Source organism: Cynocephalus volans, chromosome 8 (assembly GCF_027409185.1).
Source record: "Cynocephalus volans isolate mCynVol1 chromosome 8, mCynVol1.pri, whole genome shotgun sequence".
NCBI lineage: Eukaryota > Metazoa > Chordata > Mammalia > Dermoptera > Cynocephalidae > Cynocephalus > Cynocephalus volans.
The window spans coordinates 50382789-50408704 of NC_084467.1; the positions used below are offsets into that span (position 1 = coordinate 50382789).

Consider the following 25916-nt stretch of genomic DNA (forward strand, 5'->3'; position numbering starts at 1 on the left):
AGATGTTATTTTGAAGTATTCTGTATGGGAGATTTGTCTTTTCTCAATTCACTTACTTTTTATGGTTTCAGACTGATAAAATTGATGACCAGGCTTCTTATCTATAAGAGATACTCTTAAGTTTGGTTTAGAGGCTACGTGTTAGAATTTCTGAGACATTTCTATGGCATATGGGAAAACGGGGCTGACTTTCTAGAATCTCAGGTTTATTTTCGCTTATTTTTTTATAATATATTTACATACTTTATTTTTCCTTTTCTGTCCCCTTCACTACAATGTACAGTTCTTTGTAGGTTGTCAGTAAATATTCTGTCTTTTCTCTTAAAGAGATGAATTTATGATTTTTATTCCCTTTCGCAGTAGTAGTTATTTTCCTGATCTGTATGGTTCTCTGTGTTTTGGGTTTATAAGGGATATTATTGTACTGTTATTTTTCTTGTGGTTGTTTACTAATCTGTCAGGAGGTGATTATGGTTGGGCTATTGATCTGTAGTCATTTTCTAAATACAATTACCAGGATCTCAAAAATAGCACCATCATTTAGACTCTTATTCTGTTTTTTATTTTTTATTGGAAATCTGCTTTGTACAACTTAATATATTATTATTGTATTTTCCATATCAATAAATAGTATATGAAAACACATTTTTGATACTTGTATAATATTTTATCCTATGTCAGTATAATGTCTGTATCAATTTTGCCAAGTTTTTAGGCTTAAAATGGGATATTATTTTAACTTGCATTTTTCATTATTGAAAGGAATTTTTTCTTATTTACCAAGCACTTATAAATTTATGTCAATTAATGTCAATTAGTAATTATGCCAGTTAGTATTGCCTATGTCAGTGACCTATTTATGTCAGTTACTAATTTGTCAATTACTAATATCAGGATTTCAGCATTTTCTTAAATATTAAAAATTTATTTATTTTTTGTTTTAGTATTTTTCTTCCAGGTATTATTTTTGAAAAAATTATAAACTTAAGAAAAATTGAGAGACTGGTATAATAAACACCTACATCTTTTACCTGAGTTCGTTAATTATTAACATTTTATTACATTTGTGCTCTCTACTACATACCTTATCTGTATATCTGTCTGTCTGTCTCTGACACACAAACGTGTTTATTTTGATGGATGATTCGTAAATGAATTGCAGACATTACAGTATTTCCCTTCTGGTCACTCAAGAGTACCAACATTCTCCTGTATAACCATGGTGCTATTATCACACTCAGGACAATTAAACTAATCTTCATTATTTAAACTTCTATGGGTATTTCTATTGTTAAGGGTTCAGGGTGCCACTCTCTCTTCCTTGCCATTGTGGTTCTGACTTATAGAGACTACATACAAAGCATATTAGCTAAATAAGGAATGAAAAGTTACATTATTACCTTAGAAAATACTTTTTGGCATCTAATGTGTAGAACTTTTGGTATAGTGAATGGATAATGCAACTCAGAAGTGAGGCTAAACCAGCATCTGAAGGTTCAGGTGTATGTGCATGTGTATGGGAGTGGGGGTGGCAAGGAAGACAAGCTATGCCAACCAGATCTCAAGTCCAGTAACGTAGCAAGATGAATGCTGACTCTGCTTAGGTGCCCTTACCACCTGGCAGTGGAAGCCAATCTGTTTGCACCTGGGCATAGGAAGTGGAGCCGTGAGCTCCATGTTGTTCTAGGCATGAATGATCTTCTTGTCTTTAACACAGTGATTCTTAAAATATGGCTTAATATAGATTCTAGTCTTTCAATGATCAGGTAAATTTCCTTTACCCTAACTAAGAATATGGGGTGCTAAGTCAACTCTGTGTCTTCTGGGTGCTGCTCTAAGTGGAGAGAGCAGGTTGGATGGAAGTCTCATCTTTCCCAAGGGTCAAGGCATTAGCATGAGGAGAAGCGGGAACACCCACACCGATATCTGCCTCTGGTGACATGCCTGCTGTCCACATCCCTTCCTCAGTGCTTGGCCTCCTGGTGTGCTTCCTTATTTGCATATCTGAGACAGGGCTTGATTTTTTTTCTTTTTAAATACAACTTTATTAAGATATGATTCACATACTATACAAATCATCTATTTAAAGTATACAATTCAGTGGTTTTGGTCTATTACATTATTTTTATTATAGTAAAATAAAAATATAGGGCACAAAATTGGTCATTTTAACCATTTGTAAGTATACAATTCAGTGGCATTAATTACATTCACAGAGCTGCACAACCATCACCGCTATTTCAAAAACTTATTGTTTTTTACTCCAGACAGAAACTCTGTACCCATTAAGCAATAATTCCTCTTTCTCCAGCCCCTGTTAACCTCTAATCTCCTTTCTGTCTGTTATGAATTTGCTTATTCTAGATACTTAATATAAGTAGAATTATACAATATTTGTCCTTTTACGTCTGATTTATTCCACTTAACAATGTTTTCAAGGTTTATCTATGTTGTAGCGTGTGTCAGAACTTCCTTCCTTTTCATGGCTGAATAATATTCCATTGTATGCATATACTAAGTTTTGCTTATCCGTTCATCTGTTGATGGACCTGTTGATGTATATTTGCATTGTTTCCACCTTTTGGCTGCTGGGAATAATGCTGCAGTGAATATTGCTATATATATGTCTGAGTCTATACTTCCAGTTCTTTTGGGTATGTATCTAAGAGTGGAATTGCTGGTTCATATGGTAATTCAGTTTGGCTGAGGAACCACCAAACTTTAACATAGCAGCTGCATCATTTTACATTCCCACCAGCCACGTATGGGGGTTCCAATTTCTCTACATCTTCATCAACACTTATTCTCCGTGTCCCCCCCCCAACTTTTTAAAAATTATAGCTATTGTAGTAGGTGTAAAGTGATCTTTCATTATGGTTTAAAAGTTGATTTTTTTTAGTGTTAGAAATCTGTGGGATGAAAGTAAAATTGATTACATTTAGATCTTTCTAGAGGTAACACTTTTTGGCCAGACCTTGATTGAATCTTGATAAGGATTCCCCAATTATTGTCATAAAATTAAAGCTTTCTGGGGGAAAAAAAAAAAAAAACCCGGTTATTTCCAGTATGCTTGATGCTAAAGCTCCTTGATTTGCATTGTTTTATGGTTGTACTGAAAGGTGGTTTCTCAGAACAGTGATATATAAAATAGTTCTCCTAGGTTCTAGGAAGAATGATTCAGTGATCTTCTCTCATCAGCTTATTTTTTAGTATGTTTAATAGTGTTGAAAAATAACCTGTAAATATTAAGATTTCCTTTACCCTTATTTTTGGAAGAGATTTTTTTCTGGAGAGAGTGAAAACAATGATCCTTATTCTCTTCTGCTGAATAATAGAAATAATAGAAAATTAAAAATAACAGTGACTTAAACATATAAGGGTTCATTCTTTTTTTGTAAAATAAATCTAGGAATATGGAGTCTTAGGCTACTGTGATAGCCTTATGAAGTCATCAAGGTCATTAGCTCTTTTGAAGTTTTTACATCATCATCTTCAGCCCTGACTTCCATTCTCCAGATCACCTCATGGTCCAAGATGACTGCTGGAATCTCCATTATCAAGTCCACATTCCATGTAGCAAGAAGGAAGGTGGGTGTGGGAGTGCAGAAAAAGGATGTACCACACATCTGAGTCAACCTTTTTTAAGCAGCCTTCTTAGAAGATCTGCATAATACTTGTGCTTGGACATCATTGACCAGTGCTTAGGAATGGTCATTCCTAGCTGGAGTGGAGTCTGGGCAATGCAGGCTCTTAGCTGGGTGCCTTCCCCCCAAATTGGAGTTCTCTTGCTACTAAAGAAAAAAGGGAGAATTGATACTGGGCAGGTAATAAGACAATCACAAAGTCATAATTTCTAAGTATATTGATGAATATCACAGATACTAATTTATTCTATAATAGTGACAAGGAGGAAGGTGAAGGTGGGGTGGCCACGAGGGAGGTGGTGTGTAGTTTAAGCAACTGTAGCTCACAATTTCTATCACTTATTTTTTTATTCACTCATTCACTTATCTTTTGCATGTATATTAACAGCATCTATGAGGTATCCCTTCTCTAATCCAACAGTACATAGGTACACATTCATTTAACTCTTCAAAGCCATATAAAGGCTGGAGCCAAAAAGACCTTAGCTCAGAGTTTTGTGTTGCCACTTGTTACCTGGATGAACTTGGGCAAGTTATTTCAACCTCCATGATCCTAGTTTCCTCATATGAATAAAGGAGAACAAAAGCAACATGGATTTGTTAAGGGAGACCATGATGTACCATGGATAAAACCTCTAACTGGTTTCTGCAACATAGTAGTGCCCAAGAAATGTTATTTCCATTTACATCAGTTTTTTAAAAATTTTAAGACAAATCCAAATTCAGTAAAACAGCTTGCAGGTGGGGTGGGAAAGATGGGCTTTTCAGAAACTAAATAAAGCTGTTTGTTTCTCCTACACCTCTTCCCTCTTGGCTTCCTGTGGATGTGGTAGGGTTCAGTGAGTCTTGGGAAATGAGAGTGTGTCCAGGGTGTCAGAGCTATTGTGGGTGTGAAGAAAGGGGTAGATGCTAGCAGGCCTCAGGCTGAAAGTCAGAGGCAGAAAGTCCAGGGAGGGTAAGAGGTAATGGAATATGCTGGGGCCGTCAGGGGGCAAGAGGGGAATTGGCAGCTTCTTCTTAACCTCATGACTTCTTCTCTGTGCCTGTGAACAGCATTGGCACCCAGGCACTGTGTTCAGAGGAGTCCTGCTGCCCTTCACTAATGCCCAGCTCATATCACTGACCATCCCTCTTCATCAGCTAAAACTCAAGGAAGGTTGAGGTTGCTTCTTTTGTGTTTCATCAGTGAAGCAAATCTGGAGAGAAGTGATGAAGAATCCCCACCCTTGTCCTTGGTTGGGGGATGAAAATGTGTGACTTCAGGTGATTATGACGTGTACCCTTCATTGGGAACCACTAGTCTGAATTTGTTGAATTTCTGAGAAGTTTTTTTCCAGGTTCTCTGCTGCATACATCTAGACGTGAATTTGGTATGCCTGAAAGATGATAGCCAGCGTGACTGTAATTTTCCAACCAAGCAGCAATATAGCTTTTCCTTTACCTAACAATTTTCTCGGAGACCTTGAATCACTCTTAGAATTTAATTCCATTTGCTCTTTCAGTATGATAAAGAGGACCAATCTGTGAATTTAATTCCTCATTTACAAGTAGATATGCTGGTATATTCTCTGTTGAAAATGTTTTGAAACAGTAAAAATGCTAACAAGTTAGATCTCATTTTGCAGGTAGTATAACTGAAACCCAGTGGAGTCCCACTCCCAGGGTGAAGCTAGTGGGCCGAGTAGGGGCTGGATTTTAAGGGGGACATCCCCGCATTGTGCCTTGCTAAAGGTTCCTTTTCCTGACCTGACAAGTCCTCTCTCAGTATGGATGGGGCATCTCAGTCTTTGTGGACTTTTGAGTTAGTTTTCTACCCAGGGTTGCTGCCTCTGTCAGTGGACTCTTTTGTGAACTTTTAATTGGGCCTTGTGATTCTGGATAGCCTCTGAGGTTCGGTCTCTCTGATGAAAAGTATCACTATTCAGTCGTGGAATCTATGAGACTCGGGGCTGTGACCTGCATGATGGTGTCCGAGACCTATGTCCCAGGATACCAGATGTGCTGTGGCTTAGAGCTCCAAAGATTTGTGTCTGGTCTAGCCAGGTAACCTGGGGCTCCAGGTGCCCAGTTTCCTCATCTGCAAAATGTGGGGGTTGGATTAGGTGACCCGTTTAGCCCTTCCTGGGCCTAAAGTCCTGAGTCTGTGAGATGGAGTAGTGTTGACCAAAGTCTCTTTTTGGATTCTCCCCTAAAACTCTATCCTTTGAAAAAAGGATTGTTAAAGTCTAACTTTAGAATGCAACCCTTTGGGATATAATTTATGTTAAAATGCTATGCCCTTTCCTTCCTTTCTTTTTTCTCCTCTTCTTTACTACTTCGATTTAGCTTTATTTTTAACATACTTTTTTTTCTTATTTTCTTCATTTTCCTTTCTTCTCTCTAAATTATTGTCAAGGGCCTTTGAAGAGAATTCTTAAACGTTATTAAGAAATTGCAGTCAGGGAGCCCTTTGTTCTCAAGTCATTTAGAAGATTGCTTTTCCTTTTGTTAAATATGAAAAATTGTCAACCTGTATCGTTAAAATGTGCCCAAAACCACATTCACCAATAAAAAGTGTCAGCTCTCATTAATGCCCAGATATTATTCTTTTCAAGAGCAGAGTGTACTCTCCCCAGGCTTTCTAAACAGTCTTCACTTCAGATCATTCATCTTCCTGGTTTCGTTACTTTCTGAACCTCTCTGGGTCTATATAGGGTGGCAGCCTGTCTTTTAAAAATTAATGGGTTCCAAATGCCATTCAAACCTATTTCCGCCCTTAACCTCCCTCTCCCTTCCCCAACCCCGCCTGTTAGGAGTCTTATATTCCGTATAAATATTAAGCTGGAGATAGCTTCTAAAGAGGTGTTTGGACTTTTAATTAACCCTGACAGCCTGTCTGCTTAGGATTCTGCTCTGCTGTCTCCATGGAAAAGTCAGGTAGGTCAGTATAGAGAGGGGAGGGAGACTCTGCAGTAGATGTGTTCCTGGCGGCTGGCCCTAGAGACACTGAACTCTGAGCCAACCATGAAGTCATTCTGAATTTAAGGAGTCTTGCTAATCCAAGGCAATGCGTCTTAATTTGACAAAGTAAAGGCTGCCCGATAAGCAGCCCTAACTACAAGTTCTATGAAACTGGGGGTGTTTGTAAGTTTAGATTGTGCTAGAGAAACGTGGTGATGTGGAAGAATGGACTCATTTTCTTCTGTTTACTCCCTTTTTTTACCCCATCCCCCTCCTCTCTCCCTTCTCTCTTACTTACTTTGGCCGATTCAGCCCTGCAGTCTGGCCTCTGCAGTGGCTTGATGTGAAATTTGAGAAACATATGTAAGTTTTCTATTTCAGGAAAATGATCTCAGGGATTGAATGTGTTTTTTTGTTGGCTGTTAAGCTCTGATCTTGCCCAGTGTGGTTTTTTGATGATGGGAAAGAGACTTCGAAGTGCTTTTTATCAGAATTTCATATAATAAAAATTAAGGTTTGGTTTCTTTATTTCGGCCCCCACCCCTCCCAGGCCCACTACACAATGTCGTCTGTTCTGTCAGAAGTGGGAAGAAACACACACTGTTCATATTACAATCACTTCTTTCTGCTTGCACACACATATATAAAAATGGCCACTGTGTCTGTCTTCACAAAAGCTATTTTAAATGTAGTTCAGTGGAGGACCAAGGGTCCGCGTACTATTCTCTGTAAAGGAAGAGGGATCTGTTGGGGGAAAAGTCTGCCTTTGTTTTGCCCGGGAAGAGACAATATTCTTCTTTGTTTTAGAGGTGAGCACGAGCAATGGGCCGAGTGCCCTATCAACCAAACTTCATTAATCCATCATGCCAAGGGTGTGCAGACCAGCATCAGTGCAGCCTGCCAAGAGAAGGGCTGAGCGGGGGCTGGCAAGTGGGCTGGGTCAGGCTGTTGGGACGGGCTGAGAATTGGGAAGATGGGAGGTAGACTCAGGGTGTTTTCAGTTAGGTCCACCCCTCGTGGGCTATGTGGCCGCGGCTTCTGAGGGTCTGCAGCAGGGTAAGGTGTGGCTACAGCCCTTGAGGAGCATGTCAGCTAATGGTGGGAAAAGGCTCCCTGAGCTGTGGTTATCCATTGGATGTGAGCTACTTGAAGACAGCATGTCTTTTTTCATCTTTGTATCCAGGGAATGGTTGCTGAATTAATAAGCAAATGATGTGCTGTGGTGGAGGTCTCCATAGGATATGTTGGGGGTACAGAGAGGGACCTACCTGCCTCCGGACTTGGGGTGGGGTGAAGGGGAAGAAGGAGGAGAAAGCACAGAAAAGGCATATCCAGTGGGAAGGGAGCTAACATTCCTGGGCCTTATACATGTTGTCCTATTTGAGGCTTACAGTGTGTTATTTTTACAGATGAGGGAACTGAGACCCAAAGAGGTCAAGGAACATGTTCAAGGACTCACAGCTGCTAACTAGTAGAGAGGCTAGATCCAGACCTAGGTTTGCAGGACTCCAAAGCCAGGCCTCCTTGTTGTGGCTTATCCTTCTATCAGGAGAGAAAGGATGAAAACCCCAGTTCCTCTTAAACCACACTCATCTCCACCTTCTTTTTTGCCCTATGGTGAACTGACCGGCTCCCTCTGACCTTAAGATCTGGCTTTTGTTGAAGTTGTTCAGAAAGTTTGAGCTTGTCAAGCAGTAGTGGAGGTGGGCTTCCCATAAAGCAAATATAGCAAAGCTTAAGCTTAAAATTCACTCCTGTGAGTGCTGGAGTTGTAGAATGTTCCACGTGGGTAGGGTTTGCAATCAGCATGTCTGTGTAAGCATTTCTGATCTCATAGTAAAGGGACTTACACTCTCAAAGCACAAGTTATTTGTTTTAATTTTTTCTTACTGTAAGTAAATAGAATATTCACTATGGCACCTAATTTTGTGTGCATAATTTTGTATTCCTTTTCTTAAAGAGTCCCTACATAAAAGCTTCAGACTCTACAAAACCTGGATTTGCCCTGGGGGGTGGTGTAAGAGCATCCTTCACGGAGGAAGGAAAGTAAACAAAGGGGTGAACAGTTGAGTTTGGGCTTTGGGGTGAGATGCCAGTCCTGGGACTCACTACGGGACCTTGAGCAAGTTACTTTCTATTTCTGCACTTCATTTTCCCATTTGTACTTCATGGGCTTGTTGTGGGGATTGGAAGAGTTTGTGTGTACAAAGCTCATAGTGCAGCATGCTGTGGACTCCATAAATGTTAGCTGCCCCTGCTGCTGCTGTTACTGTTACTGGTTTATAAGACCCAGGTAGATGGAGCTGAATGTCAGTGTCTGACATTAAAACGTTGACCTTCTGGTGGGTATAGTCTAAGGACAACTTTAGACTTACATTTAAGAACCCACAAACTATCACTTTACACAATTTTTATTTTATTTTTTTTTGCCATCTTTGACCACTATCCAAACAGTTTCAAATACAATTTCTTATTCAGAAAACTGGTGATATTTTCACAGCACTGAGACTGAGCTGTCCTCACCTCCTGCCACTCCTTGTCACACAATGACTTCCAGCCATGTCAGACCTCTCCCCAATCCCTGTGCAAACCAGGCCTTTTCACGTTTTCTTGCCTTTGCACATCCTGTTCTCTCCCTCCAGAATATCATTCCCCCTCTTTTCTACTTGGTCAACTGTTGCTCATCCTTCAGACCCAGCTTAAATGTCATGTTATTTGTGAAGCCCTTCAGACTCCCTCCAGGTGGTTAGACACTCCCTTTCATTGTTCCTGCAGTTCTTCTAGCTCTTCCCTCATTGTACTGTAATTATTTCTTGGCACGTGCTTTTCTTTTAATAGCATAGGAACTGTTTGGATGAAGACACTACTGTTTATCCACCATTATGGCCTCCAGTGCAGAGTGCATGACACATATTAGGTGTTGGGATTGATCAGAAAGAGTTATTCTTTTCTTACCATTATATTTTAAAATCCATCATAGTTTGTTCCAGAAAATCTATATGACTTGATTACACAGAATCATATTTTTCTGTTGGTTTATATTCTAAGAAATGTTTTAATGCCTGATTGATCTCTAATCTGAAATGACTTTGTAGCATTTTCTCTTTGTTTCCCTGTTTTCAGCTCTCTGATTTAAGCAAATAATGCTTGTTAACCACTGCTTAGTTGTGCCTTCCTTGGTAGTATGTAACTTCGTGAGTATACAGACCCTATGTGTTTGGTTCACAGTTCTATTTCCAAGTCCTACTACAGGAATTGGCACAGAGTAACAGTTATAGAAGGTAAGAGAAATTACAATAATAATAGTGTTAGTAGTTTATATTTACGGAGAACTTTACGTGTGCCAGGCACTCCTGTGAGTATTTTAAGTACACAAATCCCTTCAGACCTCCCAGTATTCTTTTTTTTTGCTGTTATCAGCACACACACTAACAACTGAGATAACTGGCCAGCTTCTCCCAATATTCTTATCTTATGTGTACCATAATTATCATTTACACACTTCAGATAAAAAATCCAAGGCTCAAAGAGGCCAAGAAACTTGTCTATGGTCACTGAGTTAATGAGTGGCAGAGCTGGAATTTGAACCCAAATAGTCTGGGCCGAGAATCAAGGTTGTTTACCATAATGGGATACTGCCTCTGATTACTAGTGATTAGCTTAGTTACTTCTTTGTTAACTGATTATTAAAAGAATCCAAGAGATTTATTTTTCTGAAGTAAAATGTTTGTTTATTTGTTAGGTAAATAATCACTCTAAACCAGTATGGTCCCCAGACCAGCAGCATAAACATCACCTGGAAATATACTGGAAATGCAGATTATCTGGCCTCATCTCCAACTTACTGAATTAGAAACTTGTAGGAGAGGAACCGAATAACTGGAGATAATTCATGAGATTCTGATGCATGCTAAAGTTTGGGAACGACTGTCTAAGACTCAATTATCTTCTCTGGAATATTACTCACTTCTTTTGGCTTTTCTTAAAAAGAGTCATACTTTTTGGGTATCTCACTCTTTGTACACCCCTGATTTTTGTCATGTTCGTGTAGGGACTAGCTCTAGTCTCAGTGAATGTTTTTGCTAAGGTTTGTGAGAAATTCTGAAAGTTTTGGGTGTGCCTGTTTTGGGTGTGCCTGACATATATGTATTCCGTTCTCCCCCTCCCCCTGCCTGTGCTAATGGCGTTCAGGATCAAGGAACTAAGTCATCACACTTCCCAGAAATAGCCTCAGCCCCTATGGATTCTTGGCTTACGCGTGGTAGAAAAAAAGAACACTAGACTTTGAACTGGACTTGGAATCTTGGTTCAGTGTCTTTACATATGTGATTTTAGGAAAGTAATTTTGCTGAACATCAGTTCCCTCATCTGTAGAATGGGGATAATGTTACCTACTTCATAACGATGTCATGAAGATTTATTGAGCTTTTAAGTCATGCTCGTTGGAACCGTGTTGAGGAGAAGCCGTAAGAGTTAGTTATGCACTAGCATCTTTACCAGAGACTGTTCTAAGAAATGGATTATAGATTTTGCACAACAACAAGGAATCCAAAGTACTCCAAAGTGGCTGGTATTCTAAGGGACAGAATTTCTGGGAGGTTCAGTTGCAGAGAAAACCAGGCACCAGTTGGAACGCTTTATGTCTTAAATCTACTTGTTTTCATAAAGGTATCTAAATGCAATTTAACAATGTCAGGATTCAGACTTAGCTTTTTTGTGTTAAAGGGGCCATTGCTGAAAGTCAAGACCTAAGGACTGTAAAAATATTGATGCAACTGTCAGAGGTACATGGTATTTGACCTTCTATTAATAAAGACAAATTATTGCATTTCTGTGATATTTGAGTCTGCAAGAACTTCCCTTAATTCCACTGGTATTCCCATTCCACAGCTACCAGGGCTGCTAGGACCAGGGACACAGAGTTGTGTTTCTGATTTATGAGGTGGAATATTCGTCTGATTTACTAAACTGAAAGTGGGTTCACATAACAACGCAGTGAAACTTTCTGAAAATGGCCACAGAAACAACTCATGTCTTTGGTGGTATTGCAACAAGTTTGGTCAGAAGTTATCCACAGAATAGAATACAAGCCATGGGAGAAAGTAAGTAGGTAAGCACAAATTAATAGAGGGCAAGACAATTATTGAGCAGATTACAGTAGAAGTAGGAGGACTTTAAGGAAGGCTTTTTTGTGGACACTTGTAGGATGCAGACAGTGAAGGGTTTGTTGTAACTGTTTGCTAACACCATCCCACTTTACAGGTTGGTTCCTTTCCACCCATACTTTAATCGTGGGCCATGCCCCATAGAAGGGCATGGTAGTATTCCCTGAATTACTTAAAAGATGTTTTGGCGTACACAGGACAGCATTTTTATTTTTTATCCTTGCCTTTGCTCATTCACAGAGAGCGCTTTGGAATCAGGTCATCTAAGCCTCTGACTTCAAAGGGAGCTCATTCCTGTTTGACAACAGTCATATCCATTTTGCCAACTCTTTGACCTTTGAATAACATGCACTCAGGTCTGACCTGTCAACTGTCTATAAAAATCCATCCAGATCAAGGACTCAATATTTTCAAGAGCACATCTGAAGGATGGAGGCCTTTCTAATTTTGTTCCTCCAGGACTTGTTTTGAGAGAAACCAGCTGCTGCTTCTAGTCTTAATGAGATGAAACCGTAGAGTGATTGAGGGTATGGGGCCTCGACTTACATTATGATCCTGTACCCTTTTATTACAAGTCGCACATGATGTGTTTAGCCATTCGTGTCAGCATTTTTCTCCAGCTGCAGTCAGTTTTAACTAATTCTTGTTGATCATGATCATTTGACTGTAAAATTATTAAAAAAAAAAAAAAAAAAAAACTGTTTCCAAAGGCCATTTGCCATGGAGAAATAGGATATGTTGGCCTTTTTGCTTACATCCATTTGAGTAGTCAGTTCATACATAGTTTTTGGGACTACTCTTTGGTATGTTTCAAATAGTTCAGATGTCTTCAAGTTTTGCAGAATGAAAAAGAAAATCTAGAGAAAAGTCCAGTTTGATTCAACCACAAACTCCTTGGCTAATTAGGATTGTAAAATTCCTCATGTAACGTGTTCATGTCTTTGCAAAATTTTATTTTTATGTCCCCATCTTCTCAAAGAACTCAAAACAGTGTCCTTTTTTTGTATCCCTTCTGTTCCCAAAATTCATATATTTGAGGTGTTGTATGTGGTTTCAAAATGCAGATATATTGTCATGAAGGATGAATGTGGGGATGCTGTGGGAATCATATGTTATGGGAAATATGTAACATTGGGGGTAGAGGAAGGCTATCAGGTTCCGATAGCTATTAATTGTGGGCCTCTTTGTATCTGAGTTTCTTCATCTATTTAGTGGGGATAGTAATAACTATTCGTAGGGTAAATGTGACAATTGATTGTGTTACTACATGTAAAGCATTGACATAGTAATGCTTGGCACATGGTAAGTCTTCAATAAATGCTATTTGCATTGGTTTTAGAATCAGTGAAATGAGTTTAAATCATCTCTCTGTCACTTCCTAGTGTAATCTTGGGCAGTAACAGAAACAATCAATAGCTGCCATTTATTGGATATTAACTTATATGCTAGGCATCTTATTAGGCCCTTTATGTGCATTATTTCTCTCTTATGCCTTTCTTTAACTTTCTAAGGTAGGTATAATCATACACATCCTATAGATGAGTAAGGTAAGGTTTACAGAAGTTAAGAAACTTGCCCATAGTAACAGAGTTAGATTAGTGGCAAAGGTGACTGTCCAATGATCTTGTTCTTGGTTACCTACTTAGGTTACCCAGAGCCAAATTTTATCATTTGAAATAGAAATAACAATAGCTATTTGTAAGGATTAGACATTGTATATAAAGTACCTGGCACTTATTAGGTATTCTTAGACATTGTATATAAAGTACATGGCACTTATTAGGTATTCTTGACATGATATACTATGATATTATCATCTCCAATTAGAGCTTTCCATGTAATAAAATTTTCCTTTTTCTGTTTCTCATGCCATGTATATATCCTTAGAGGTTAAAGGAAAAGTTCTTAAGAATGGGTTCTTACGTTTCTGAGAACTTCAGAATCACAGGTATAGTCTGGTGCAGTACATGTCTGGGTATCCATGTAGGTATGTGTACTTTCCATTCACTCTGGAAATGTATGGATATTACATCTGGGTGCTATGTAAAGAAAATCACAAATGTTCAAAATCGTGGACTTGAACACGAAAATATCTTGGTCTCAGAATTTTGCTTTTTTGTTTGTTCTGAAAGTTGTTAAGGAAACTGGTTCAGCTAAAGCCAAGCATTTAGGAATCAAATGTTTGGATGATAGGGTGGAGTCAGTATTATACATGCATTTTTGGCACTCAGAAGCAACAGCAATCCTTTTAGACTGTGTGCAGATGTAATTATTCCATGATGTTTCAGCCTATGTTTTTATGCCTTCATAAGTGAAAACACTTAAAGTTGGGCTGCAGGCCACTGCCTCATTTCTCTCCTTCTGTTGTCAAATCTTCCATAGGAATGATCAATACTCACTTCCTTCATTTACTTAAGTACCCGTTCACTCTTTAACCACCTGTAATATAAGCTTCACACTTACCATCCACCTTAAAGAATACCAGTAATTTATTATTGTGACTTACAAATATGTGTACCAGACATATCTTCCAACCTGAATATCAGTACCACATCCTTCATAGATTCAGAGTTTTAGAGAATTGTCCTATTAAGGCATACTTTAAAATCTGTAATTTTAAAGATTAGTTAGCAGGAACAAAATATGTTTGGGGAACTTCATTTTTCTCTAACACTTCTGTTTTTTGTACTCTATGTTTTTTTTATTGAGTTTACATCAGAGATGATTTATCATCAGTGTTTTTCACACGATTTTGGAGTTTTTCTTTGTGAAACAGGGAAATAGTAAGGTTGACATTCTGCTTTTAATTTATCTTTATAAAATGTGAAGAATTCCTAATAAAACTTTTTCTTGAAAGACTCTTGACATAAGTAGAACTAAATAACCAAATATTTTATATAATTCTTAATTATGATTTTATTTTATATTGTATTGGACCTAAACAGTGTTAAAGATTAGAATTATAATCTTATTTTAAATAGTAATTTGCTTTTATTGTTTAACTTTTTTATAAGGATTCATAGTTTCTGTGAAAATATAGTGTTCTTTTTCAACTCCACTAGCTAATGTTCTCTTTTTCAGTATTTGGCTTATAACTATCAATCTATTAAATTATTTTACATTACTTAATCAGTACATAATATTAACAGTTTCAAAAAATCATCATTAATAGCATTTGCTTTCATAATAATAAATATAGGTATGTATTTTACCTACCTGATACATCTTCAACTTATAAAGCCTATAAAGAGATTTTTTTTTTTACGCCAACTTAGATCTAAATCGTTTACCTGTATTTGGAAGTGAATAGTATATTAACAGTTAAAACTCATGCTGCTTTGTATTACTGACATTGTTATAATGTGTAGATATGATGGAGACCCTCGCCATCACATTGTCATAGATCATACACAGGTTGAGTAATGCCAGCTTGATGTTGAAATAGGCAATGCCAAAGACTGAGACCAAAGGCAAAACTGATAGTGATTTTGGTTGAGTACTGTTGCTATGTTAAACTTCAGTGTATTCCTAATTGAACCCCATTGTAGACATACAGAAAATATTGAGAGGCTGGGACGTTAATTAACCTGCCCAAGGTCACATGGATAGAAAGTACTTGCCTGGATTTAAATGATAAAACTCATGCTTTTAACCACAACAATCCTGCAAGCCCCTCATTATTTGTCAATTAGACTAATCAGTTTCAAGGAATTGATTCTAGTAATGGAGATAAATATAATTAAGTCATTAATTGATTCAGTGTAAAAAATCTTGTGACTGCAGAATGAACACTACAATAAAGAAACCTGTGAGAAAGAATATAAGTTGTGGTAGGACTGGGGAGAGAATGAGAGAGGGAGTGGGGGAGGGAGTGGGGAAGAGCGGCGTCTCAGAAAGGAGGCACCAAGACTGGGTTCCAGGCCTTTCCTCTGAGCAACCAGGGCATCCTGTCCTTACCCTTGTTATAGGACATACTGTTCAGCATTCTGATTTACTTACTTGTCTTTACCTCCCATTTGACTGTAAGCTTTGTAAGGGTAGGGTCTAAATCTTGTATCCTTGTCACTTAGTGCGGGAAGTGGTACCTAACAGTTCTTTAATAAATATTGAATGGTGAGTGGATGATCTGGATCTGCAGGCGTGAATACAGTGAACAGGTGGAGATGAGATGTGACAGATAAAGGTATGAACGTGAATGAAGGTGTGAACATTCATCACCTGTTCAGGAAATGGTTATGTGGAGTGGGCAGCACATGGCAATGTAGCCTGGCGTCTTGTGAAGGGTTAAACCTAACTCATATGCTGTGATAAAAAGCAATATTATTAGATTTCTGCTTGCATGTCTTTCCCTAATCTTTGCCTCTTCATGGACAAAGACATATAACCAAGAAGCTGGGTTGTGTCATGGGAGGTGAAAAAATCTGTTTTCATATCCCACTTTTCTACTTCTCAGCTCCATAGCAGTGGGCACATCACCTAGTTTCGTTGTCCTGCCTGTCATATAGCAGTCATTCGATAAAGATTTGTTGAATGGATTAGTTAATATAGTTATGTCTTTTTGCAGGACAGTTTTGATGAATTTGAGATAGAGCTATGTAAAAGACCTAGTACTTATTGGTACTTATTGCTTGGTACTTGGAATAAGCTGGATATTTATTTGCTGAGTGGGAGACAAGGTATAAGGGTTTTCAGGTATGAGTGACACTGAGGCAGCAGTTCAGTGTGGCTGCTCCACCTGGAACAGAACCAAGCTAGTGGTGGGAGGTCACCTCCCTTAGAGGAGGGCTTATTTGACAAAAGGAAGCAAGGCTCATAGGGGCCCATAGGGTCAAGGTAAAGGCTTCAGTGTCACAGAGCTCTGGAGTACAAGTCAGTCTAGCTGGAGGTGCTTACCTGGCAGAGGGCAGGCTTCAGGGAAGCCTGGGCATGGGGCCCTGGGCTCCTGAGGCCTTGGAGTCTATGCTGGGATACGAGTAGCACAGTCAAGTCTGTGTTGCCTTGCACGGCTAAGTCCAAGTCTACTGTTTTGTTCCTTGCTGTGGTTTGGATGGGGCTCATCTTAGTTGTAGGGTTGTGGAAGAAAGGAATGAATACACTTTGATATTCAAAAAGGAAAACAAGGTGTGAGTTACCAATGCACTGCATGCTTCTGGAAGAGTTTGACGTGTTCTTTAGGTTTATAAAGTAAATTTTTTTTTTTCCCTTTCTCTCTATAAATCATACTAAAGTTAACATTTTTCTCTATACTGACTTTGACCCTACTGGACTATTCTGTGTATATGTCCAGTGTACAAATTTAGAGTGTTTGTTTCTTCATCTCACACATTTATTGAAGTCCTGCTGTGTGCCCTGCCTTTAGGGGACATCGAGAGGAAAGCATGATTCCCCCAGACAGTTGCATTGCAGGGTAATTAGCACCATAACAGCTGTCTGTAGGTTCTAGATTCTGCAGTATACCAAAAGGGGGAGTGATTAGGTCTGTCCAGGGAGTCAGGAAAGACCTCACAAGATAGGAAATAACTGAACCAGGACTTGAAGGATGAGCAAGAATCTACTAGGTGGGTAAGGGAGCCACCTGGCAGAAAGGCAGCACGTGTGAAGATATAGGGATGAAAGACCATGGGGCATCCTCAAGGTGGTGAGCATGTTGGTCTAACTAGATCATAGGTCTTATGTGGAGAAGTATTTGGAGAAAACAACATGAAGTCCTTATATGCTTTACTCAGGCTTTAGGCTGGCATAGGTTCTGGAGCTGGACTGCATGGCTACAAATCCTGGCCTTACCACTTAATACCTCTGTGATCTTGGGCAAGTCCTCAACTTTTCTCACCTCAGATAATAACAGGACATGCCTTAGAGGGTGGTTGTGAGAATTTGACTAATAATATAAAGCACTTTGAACAGTGTCTGGCACATCAGTTATTATTAATAATAATTATGTAATAAGATACATAAGATGAATAACTATATTTACATAAGATATATAATTAATAATTAATTATAATTAAATTGTAACCGGTTAGTCAAAAAATTTAAAAAGGTGTAAGTTGCCAGTGAACTGGATGCTTCTGGGAGAGTTTGATAAATGTCTTTGGGTTTATAAAGTAAATTACTTTTTTTCTTTCCAGCTTAAAAAAAAAGTACTTTTTTTCTTTCCAAGACAGTGCCTGTCCTCAAGAAACTAGTACAAAGACTAAAGGGAAAATAGACCAATAGATAAATCAAAATTATGTATTGTGCTGTAGTAGATGTATATATAAGGTATCAGGGAGACACATTATTAACACAGACAGAGCGCAGACAGTTGTTCAGAGTGGAACTGCCTCGTCAGAATGGTGCTTGAGAAAGGCAACTGTCAGCTGAGTGGAGCATGAACTGGAGCAGGGAGTGAGATTAGAGGTGGGGAATTACTGCAGATATTCCAAGGGATGTCAAAGGGCTGAACTAAAGGAGTGGAAGAGATAGATCTGGAAGGTGCTAGAAAGGTAGAGATTCGATGAGGGGGATGAGAACCTCATTTTTTCAGTATCCAGGTGTTGAGCTAAAGAGATGCTGATGTGTCCATACATCAGCGTACTAGGGTGGGAGTTATGACTGTCTGCTTCATGTACTCCCACTGAGCTCATGTACACACTGTACATGCCAGGCAGAGTTCTCTTCGTGCTGTTTTCAGCTGACTTAAATGTAACATGTGATGATGAACATATTTACATAATGTGTGGCTGGTGAAATCACGGAAGATTGGAATTTCCCATTTTAATTCCATTTTAAAGATGCTTGTTAAGCAAAAGGATATAATTCATTTTTCAAAATGCTGAAATGTTATTTTGGCCCCTTGAATCAAAGGCATTCCGCAAGTGTTTTCTTTATTACATGCCTTAAACTTTAATTAGAATTTAATTATAAGATCCTGAAGGCATGAGTAAGAGGAGCAGATGGGACAGTAAAAGCAGCTTAGGGAAGGAGGATTAAAGATTAAAAGTTGCTCATTACGGCATAAGGAATGAACAGAGAGCTAGATTACTGTGCTTTTGTGCTATTCTGATGCTTTTTCAATTCTGCAACTTAGTTTTATTCCTGGTTTGAAGCTGCTTAAGAACCTCACAAATTTGGTTTAAAAAAAATTTTTTTTAGTTGTCACAGTAGATTTATACATAGAAAACATCTTATGTAAAACATGACGAAATAGTGTTTTATTCCTTCTAGCAACTTGTACAGCATTTTGTTTGTAGTAGGAGCTTAAATCATATTTACTGAATTGAACCGAAAGAAACTCACATCTCATTGGTAAACATCAAATGAGCAGAAAAGGTTTTGTTAGAGGTGGACAATGAAGGTGTGAGTCTATGAATCCAGGTTAAAGTGTTCCATGAGAATGACATCTACTTAGGGAGTTAAGTCATACACCCCTCCCATCTTTAGCCTACCCCCACAGTCTGCCTGTGCCTTTTGCCCCGTTCGGTGGTTGGCTGGGAGTGGTAGGGAGTTGGAGTGGGGAACATTTTGAGACTGCCTCTCATTCCACACAGTGGGAATGACCAACTCTGCTCCCTGAGCTGTATTTAGCATGATCTCCTGCTAGGCTAAATGATTCCAATTCTTAATGCTTTTGCCCTAGTTTTCCTTTTCTTTTTGAAATCTTATATTTAGAATCCTCTCCCCTCTTAATTACATGCTTAATACAGAAAAAGTAGATAACCATTGAAAATAAAAAAAGAAGGAAAAAATATATAGTGCAACAAAAAGCATTTCATCTCCTACCTTCCAGGAATAAATAACCATTAAAAAAAGAAATTTAATATCTTGATAGTTGATTCTTATTATTTGCAGATTCACCTACTCACTAAAATTTATTTCTAACCCCCAAATCAGTATGTGTGGTGCTTTCATGGTCATTTGCAGGCATGCACAGAGAGGCAGAAAATTTCTGAGTTGCTTGACATGCATGTTCCCAGCTGAGGTCAAACAAGACAACACCCTCCTTTCTTGTTTCAGCTCTCAGACTATGAACAGTTGTCCATTTTGAGGTCTGTTAGTGCTACTTTTTTCTCATTTTTGTGCTTTTTCTTGTTCATTTCACTATGTAAAATGGGCCCCAAGTATAGTGCTGAAGTGCTATTTAGTGTTCCTAAGTCCAAGAAGGATGTTGATGTACCTTACAGAGAAAATATTGTGAGTTAGATAAGCTTTGTACAGGTATGAATTTAGTTCTGTTGGCTCTGAGTTCAATGTTAATGTATATTAAAAGAGGTGTTTTAAAACAGAAACACACGTAGAACAAGGTTGTGTATTGATCGGTTAACAAAAATATAACCAGAGGCTCAAAGGAACCTAACTGTATTTCCCCTAGGAGCAATGGTTCAGTATTCCCTAATTTGATGTTTCTGGGGTCTTTATAGAACATAACTACTGCAAACAATGAGAGTCAACTGTATATCTTTCTATTCTTCTTTCTGGCTCCTGCTTGATCTTTCTGTCCCTTGATACCTCAATCTCTGTGTGTATATGTATATATTTGCTTAAGTTATATACGATTATATTTAGCAGTTATGTTATCACATGACACACTATTCTGTGATCTGTTGTTTAACTTATCAATTGTGTTGACCTTTGGCCTGTTTGCACTTAGATCCATTTGTCGCTCCTGCCTTGCCATGTGCTGCATTACAGGGAGCTGACCTCTGCCCTCTGACATTCGTTCAGTGGGAGATGGGAAGGGCAGGAGGAAGAGAGGCCAGAGTATTTGTCCTTATCTCTCTGCCATGGGCAACAAACATCTCTGGCAGAAGCCACAGTCCTCCACAGCACTCCCTTCTGCTGGGCGGGCCCTCCGTGGCTGCAGCTTCTGCAGGTGGGCCCTGAGTCTTGGGCACCAGCCACACCTTCTCCCTTTGTTCTTTCTGCAGAAGGTGGAAGCAGCGTCCTGCTATTACTACTCTGAGTTTCTTCCCTGTCCCCTGGATAAAGCGTCAGATTCAAAAGCCAAGGCCAAACAAAAAAATGAGAGAATGGTAGCCAGGGCTCCATAGTACACAAGAGGGGCTGAGAAAGCAGTGGAGGGAGTGGCTGGCACCTGGGCCCTTCGTGTCCAGTGTCCCACGTGTGATGCCACAGCTCCACACTCACAGGTTAAGCAGCTCAGATGCCATGGACTTGGAAAGCAGCCAGTGCCTCTCATCCTGAGCTTGTCTGGAATATGATTACCCTGAACCTGACTAGCTCATCCACTGAGAGAGAAAAAAAATCCATCCTGATAATTATTTTGACAGGGCTCTATCAGGGCCTTCTTCCCTAAAATATAGGTTTTTCTTTTTCTTTTCTTTTCTTTTCTTTTTTTTGTTCAGGCCTCTTTTCATTCTCTTCTTCACATTAGGGCCCTTTCTCCCAATAGTGTGAGATCCCCTGTGGGCTCTAAAATCCGAAATGCTATCCACCATTCTGAGCCTCTTCTGTTGATACAGTCCTTATTAAAAATGCATTTTATCTGAGCCTTGGCTGCACCCCTGGAGTGTGGATTAACAGAAAGGCCTGCAGGGCTGAAAGGCGTTTTTGAAGAACCACTGTACCAAGTGGCATTAAATATTTATCACTTGCTACATGTAAATTGTTCATCTTCTTGCTTTAACTCTTGGATCAGATGCTTCTTCCTCATCATAGCAGTGGAAGGAGAGATTGCCCTGACTCCCAGCATTTCCTTGGGAGGCCACATGGTATAATGATAGAAAAACACTCAATTTCTGGGGCAGGCACACTGGGCTGTGTGAGCCTGAGAATCTGCTACTTACCTGTTAAGTCTGTCGTGCAGGTAAAACGAGACATCACACGAACAGTACTTAGCACAATTCCGGGCACCTAGTGAGGCTGCCATAAAAGGAGGCTCTCTCTTTTCTCTTTCTTTTAGGTCTTCTGTTTGGGACTTTTCCAAATACATTTCTAAGCAACCTAGAATAAAATATGCTATCAATATGCTATTAATAATAACCAAAAGCACTCAGTTTAATTTTTTTTAAAATAAAAAAATGTTTTCAGACATTCTTTGCTGGTTTTGGAGTGCCTTTGTAAAAAAATTTTGATCTTGCTAAAAAACACAACAGCATTTTAAGGCTTGTTTTAGCCCTTGTTATTCATACCTGAAAACATAGAGAAGTTTGGATAATTTTGGCACACATGCACATTTGCACATGCACGTATATGTATAAATATTTTTTCTATTTCTCTAAATATATATATTGTATATGAAGGCACATATATAACTCTTTAAGAAATGTTCTTCTGATGTTTTATTTTCTTAAAGTCTGTACTTCACATCATTTTTTTCTCCCAGAACTGTTTATCCTCACTCCAGACATGACCCTTGGAAAGGTGGCAGAAAAAACAAACGGCTGGTGTGTTTTGGGGCAGTCTGCATTCCTTTTAACTCTCTGCGTCCAGGCTTATGCTTGGGCTTTCAAGCTATTTGTCCAGGGGCCCAACCACTTTGATTCTTGCTTGAAAATTAGCCTGTTGTTCAAGCTCATGAGAGCCGCCACAGAGCTTTCTTGAGTTCGCGAACTAGAGATCTATGAAGTGTTTGCTTTTATTTGTAACTTTAACCAAGGCAGCTTTAACTGGGCTTTTGTTTTCTTATTTAACTTTTATCCTTGTAACTTTAACCTTATTTCTTTTTCAAATCTCCATCCTCCCCCATCCCACAATTCTTAATCCCTCTTTTGTCCTCAGATTTTCCTCCAAAGTCAGGATATGACATTTAAATCCATCCTTAAGGAAGTGTCTAAAAGCTAACACACAGAATTTTTTTTTTTCTTGGTTGCTTAGGAAGATTATACAAAGGTTTTAAAATGTAGAATTCAGAAAACATTCACGGAAGTCATGGTGCAGATTGGGAGGAGAGCCTGGATTTTAAGAAAGCATCTGAACGCTTTCACTTGCTCTTCATGTGGACATTTGTTTTCTCTGTGAGTGGCCCAGGAGCTGAGACGTGCTGGTTTAGACAGGAAAAGGCTGAAGGGATAACTGCTTCCAGACCCTGAGCTTGAGCACCCAGCCATCATTCAAGGTCTTGAGAAAGGGAGCAAGGAGCCTAAGGAGGCTTAGGGAGTTTCCATGCAGCTTCTCTTAGCCCCACCTTGTGTCTGTTGTTCTCCAAATGTGCCCCCAGCACAGTGGAAAATACTTTCATAACTCCACTAACCCTCATAGGAAGCCTGCGAAGGAGACAGTAGTATTTCTCTTTTACAGATGAGCCAATTGAAGCTCTGGGAGTTCACAGAAACTGAAGGTCTAACCAGGATTACAGTAAGTCCAGATTAACCGGTTGGTAGATTGTCTTCCTCTTTCACTAAGTGCTTCCTTTCCTCCTTGGTTTACATGGTTCTCCTTTGGAGATTTCCTCCTTGGAATATCTCAGTCAAAGGAAGCAACTAAGGTTTATGGAGTATCTATTATGTATCAGGCATTGTTTTATGTAATATGCATCTATGCAGTGCACCTTCTAGAGAGAACCAAGTGAAGAAGGAGGTATTATCCTCATTTTAGAGAGGAATTACTTGAGGGTTAGGTAATTTTCTCAAGGTCACATAGGACACAGGAGTTGACACCAGGATTTGAGCCCACATCTGACTCCAGAATTTTTGCCTTGCCCCCTATACCAGCTGTCCACGTTAGGGGGAGGTCCACTGGGCATAAGCCACTCAGAATAGACATGGTAGATTTGTGGCAATCAAGGCAAATGTGTTTCATGCTTAGCTGCAATCTCATTTCATTTCTTGCATTGTAGGGATTTAAAGCAGAGGTAGACTTTCTTTCTTAGCTTCCTTGGAAACAAAGATGATAACCCCGTATCAGTGTGTAGCAGGCATAGTACTTGGTCTTTACACATGTTTTTTTAGGTTGACCTTATGACAACTCTGTGAACTTACATTTGCAGAAGTACTCAGGAAGTTTGGGTCACTTGCCTGCCTCACATGACACTACTAGTAAGTGGAGGAGTGGGGATTGGAACCTAAGAGTTCTTACACCAAAAGTATACTCCTTCCACTCAGCATGTGGGACATGTATCCCTGGGGTCACATGTGGGGCCCTTAAGTGGTACATAGGATGATTTATGGTAGTACAGGGACAGGGTGTTAAAAGACATTGATTCCCCTTAGTGAAGAATTGATTCCCCTTTCAGTTGTCTTACAGACCATCTGCTTATATCAAGGGGGAAATCTTAATTAGGTGCTAAAATGCCTTTCACAACTTTGTATGAGAGAACAGGGTTTGGGTTCTGAGGCTTACGTAGATAATTTAATCTAGAGGAACATAATGACATTCTTTGCTTTCTTCCTATTTAAAAATTTTCCCTTAATAAAAAATTATATTTATACATATGAAATAATACAGTGCATATATGTGATATAAAGGATAATATTGTAGACATCATGTACCTATCACCCACTGTAAAATTGGACTAATTTCAGGTACCATTGGAACCTTCTGTGTCTCTCTCCCCACGAAGCTGCTGCTTCTCTCTCTCACCAACATCTTGCATAATGATCGTACAAGTTTCAAAATCAGGTAATTAACATTCATATAGTACTACTGCCCAGTCTATAGAATTTATTTTAGCTTTGCCACTTGTCCTGCTAATTTATTTTTCCGGACCAGAATCTAGGATCACCCAATACATTTAGTGGTCATATCTTCTGTGCGTCCTTTAATCTGGAACCGTTCCTTAGTCTTGTCTTTCATGACATTTGTCAGCAGTCCGGCTAGGTATTTTGTAGAATGTCCTTCAGTTTGGGTTTGTTCAGTGTTTCCTCAGGATTAAATTTAGGTTATGTGTTTTTCCGTGAAACCACAGAAATGATGTAGTGCCCTTCACAGTGCACCACAGCAGGAGACACGTGATGTTAGTTTATCCTATCAAGGGCGATGTTAATGTTGGTCACTTGGTTAAGGGGGTGTCTTCTAGTTTCTCCACTGTAAAGTTACCTTTATTCCCTTTGTAATTAATAATTACCTTGTGGGGAGATACTTTGAGAATACGTAAATATCATGCTTCTTATCATACCTTTGCCTACTAATTTTAGCATCCGTTATTAATCCTTGCCTGCAACAGTTATTCCTGTGGTTTTGCCAGATGGTGTTTTTCTATGTTTATAATTCCTTCTATATTTATTAACTGGGTCTCAACTGTAAGTGGCTTTCCCCTCGCATGCCATTTATTTGTTCATTCAATCATTTATTCGTATCCTTATGCACTTATGAATTCTTATTTTATTCTGTGGGTTCTAATTCAGTACTATCGTTATTTTGTTGTGCAAGTAGTCCCAGATTTAACCATCAGGAAGCCCTTTAAGTTGGCTTCTGTGTCCTTTTGACATGTCCTTATCTTTTCTCGAGCACATCTTTGTTTTCTGACTCCATCATAGGATGTCACTTTGTGCTTTCCTTGCTTGAGCCCTGAGAAAAGCCTTCTCTTGCTGTTCTGCATCCCTTCCTCCCACTTACTCCTTCATCCACTATAATCGTTCCACTCTCCCCAGTGCACTGACGCTGCTGTCATTAAGGTCATTGCCAAAGCGATGGGTATTCTTGGCTGTTATATTACTGTGTATCAGACACCTCTTGTGCCCCATATCAGATCTTCTCGGGAGGAAAGTAAAGGGAAGTTGGGTTATGTCTTCCTTCAGCTGGCATTGTGGCAACCATGCACGACTCTGAAAGACATCTTGCAGTACAAGCTGACAGAGCTCAGCTCATGCTGTATGCTGTCAGGTGCCCTGGGGTTTCCCTGTTGTTGCCACCTCTGTATCTCACTCTGTGCTCACATGAGTATGGCCTGGACAGGAGAATTCACGGTTCCTTTCTCTCTGTCATGGGTGCTCCAAGATGTAGTTTGTGTGGCTTAGGGGGTTTGGAGGCTGAGGATGGTTCTATGGGGTGGAGAATCAGTCACTGGGACCAGCTAGGTAATGCAGATTCATCTTGCCTCCCCCTCATTTGTCTCACTCCCTCTGTCCATCACTCCATCCTGCTCCCTGAGATTGCACTATCTCATATAGTACTGGAACATAACCCCTCTTGCTCAGGGTTTGTTTTCTGGAGAACCCAAGTGAAGACATGTTGTGTTTAATATCCATCCCTTAAGTTCCACACTATCACATGTTATTTATTCATTCAT

The 25916-nt window shown here is 39.3% G+C and overlaps 1 protein-coding gene across 16 annotated transcripts in view; it reads left to right on the forward strand.

The window, feature by feature from the left end:
• The window catches only part of FGGY (FGGY carbohydrate kinase domain containing), a 433428-nt gene that overhangs the window by 78142 nt on the left and 329370 nt on the right, over positions 1-25916 (forward strand). The window contains exon 1 of one of the 16 annotated variants that reach the window (XM_063105683.1): positions 6474-6560. The exons of the other annotated variants lie outside the window; for them this stretch is intronic. The gene's annotated coding sequence lies outside the window, so the exon portion shown is untranslated. Of the gene's footprint in view, positions 1-6473; positions 6561-25916 lie in introns of those variants that run through there. 16 annotated transcript variants of the gene reach the window in all.